Source organism: Calidris pugnax, unplaced genomic scaffold, assembly GCF_001431845.1.
Source record: "Calidris pugnax isolate Ruff unplaced genomic scaffold, ASM143184v1 scaffold81, whole genome shotgun sequence".
NCBI classification, from domain to species: Eukaryota; Metazoa; Chordata; class Aves; order Charadriiformes; family Scolopacidae; genus Calidris; species Calidris pugnax.
The window spans coordinates 721,325-724,268 of NW_015090880.1; positions in this window are offsets into that span (position 1 = coordinate 721,325).

Below are 2,944 nucleotides of genomic sequence, written 5' to 3' on the forward strand. Positions count from 1 at the left end.
GCACCAAAGCCCAAAGTGCCGATAAACCAGCGGGAAGCATTCCTGGGGAGAAGGATAACTGTCCTCTCCCTGCAGGAGCTGTGGGTTTAAATCTGCTCCCTGGGACACATCATGCTCGAGCAGGAGGGAGCCTTTTTCCTGACAGACCCTCCCGGCAGCCGGGTACAGCTGGGGGGTGTGAGAGGCTTCCCAGTGCCTCCCCCCGTGGGGAAAACACTCACCAACAACCACACTCCTTTAGCCACCGAGGCCGGGGGGCACAGAGCTCCCACTGACCTGTCCTTAGTCTAAGCAGCTTTTTGACCAGCAGCAGCCTGTATGGATGGTGCTCAGCCATAAACTCCCTGCCCTTCGCTATTCATCAGTCTACCAAAATAAAGAAATAAGCCTGTTGCTGTGGTAATGAGAGCCCTGTGTCCGTTCCTGGGGGGGATGCGTTAATTGCCAACCAATGCGCTCATGTCAGAAAGTGCGTGGACCTGGAAGGAGATCTGTAGAACGCGTCAGGGAAGAGAAAGAACAGAAAATTGAAAAAGAACAGTAAGAGGTTGGTACATTACATTTTCACAGCTTACAGAGAAAGCAGAAGAAATGGATTCCTTAAGGTGAAAAGAATAGGCACTTAATTGGCAATGAAATTATTCTGTAAATTCTAGCACTTCTGGCAAGTGTCAGGCAGTAATCAGACCCATTCAAATACATAAATTCAGGGAGGCATAAAGCCAGCAGAGACCATTATACTCCTTTCTTCTGACCTTCTCCATCATGTGGGTCATGGAGTACCTTTCATGTATAAATGTGTGAATTATTGAGTGCCAGGTCATGGAGCTTGAATTTATTTTATGATTCAAAAATCAGAGTAGCACAAATCAGGAGTAACCATGGAAATTACACTGCTACAAAACCCCATCTTACAGGAGAAGCCAGGTGTGTGCGGGCATGGTTCCAGGTAACAGCACACTGGAGTCACCAGCAGCTACAAAAGGGAGGTGCTTACAACAGACCTGTGAAATGAAGGAGGCAAAGCGAGGGATTATTGTTCTGCAGACTAATATGTGAAATAGTCATGTACATATTGTGTGTGTAAAAATCTCTGCTACAACGAATTTAATCAGCATGAATATTCATAGAATCATAGAATTTCTGGGTTGGAAGGGACCTTTCAGATCATCTAGTCCAACCATCAACCCAACTCTGATAAAACCCATCACTAACCCATGTCTCCGAGCACTATGTCAACCCGGCTTTTGAATCCCTCCAGGGATGGTGCCTCAACCCCTTCCCTGGGCAGCCCATTCCAAGGCTTGATAACCCTTTCCATGTAAAAATTTTTCCTAATATCCAATTTGAACCTCCCCTGGCACAACTTGAGGCCATTTCCTCTTGTCCCATCGCCTGTTCCTTGGGAGAAGAGACCGACCCCCCCTGGCTACCCCCTCCTTTCAGGGAGATGTAGGGAGTGATGAATTTCACTGAATTTCACTGAATTTCACTGAATTTCTAGAGTTGGAAGGGACCATAGAGATCATCTAGTCCAACTCCCCTGCTGAAGCAGGATTGCCTAGAGCTAGAGCATGTTACTCAGGACTGCATCCAGGCGGTAATAGCTGTGTGCGGGGTGTGTATCAGAGCATCACCATGGGGCACCACTGAGAAGGGACCGACGTCCCTCGGTGCACACCCCGTGCCGTGGGCACTGCCCGAGCAGCGGCAGCGGAGCCTTGGGGCAGCCCTCGGAAAATGCCTGGCTTCTGGAACCTGGATTGCACCCAGACAGCGCCATTTCTGTTGCAGTTTTATCCTCCGTGACTTTGGCAATGTGCTAAGGTCCCCCAGACTGCTGGGCGGTTATTAAACCTTCTGAAACCACGCTGGCAGCACTCGGCCATCATCACCTGCCAGTTTTTCATTGTTTTTCATCCAGAAGGCCACGCATTTTTAGCCTGGATGTTGCGATGTCCCCTCTGTGGAAATCAAAGAGCCGGGTCTGGCGGTGCCCAGGACAGCGGGGATGGTGATGATGCCCATTTCCACGGCAACCCAGCACAGCCCTGGGCAGGCTGAGCAGAAGGTCGTTCCCATAGCAAAGGGCTGACGCACACCTGGACAGAGACAGGCAAACAGCAGCAGGGCTGATGAGGAGGTGGGGAGGCAGGTTAATTGCAGAAGGGAGGTCAGGTAGGGACTGTTTCTCCCAATCTCATTGGCACAGCATCCAAGATGTTTTTTAAATGAATGTCTCTGGCAAGACCCTCACCTCTGGCTTATGGGACCACATCTCACTTGTCAGCCAAGCAAATAACTCATCGCCGGGGCTGGGAATCGTACGGTGCCACCAGCCATGGGTGGGAGGTGGATGAAGGACAGGGATGCCCCCACGCCTGTGCCATTGCAGGAATCCCTGCCCTCCCTCGCTGCCTCAGTGGGTCTGCGGCACCAGCGACTTCCACGGGTGCATTAAAAAGAGGAGCGGGAGGTACTGAAAACGCCCAGTAGATGATGTGTTCGGTGCTGGACAGTTAGTTATAGTCACCCATAGGATCTGAACATTTCCCAAGTGGGTGTTTAATGAGAACATGGAAACTGAACCATACTCCAGCGGTGCCGTTCCCCGTGTCACAAGGCCCCTCCGGCCTGGCACCTGCCCTGGGGGGTGCCATGTCCCCCACACGGCTCCCCAAGACCCGGGACGGCCGCTCTCCCCCGCCGCCGGTGACCCCGCCTCGGGCGGCAGCGCCGGGCCCCGGGCCGACCCTTCGCGCTCCGGGCAGCGAGGGGCCGCGGCCGCTGCGGGCCCGGCCTCACCCTCCCCCTGCCCAGGCCGGGCCGCCCCGGGGAAGCGGTTAGGGGCAATAGAGACGGTTGGGATTAACCGCACCGGCCCGGGCGCACGTTGACAACCGAGCGGCCCCGGCGGACACGGGCTGAGGCGTGGGCCTGGCCC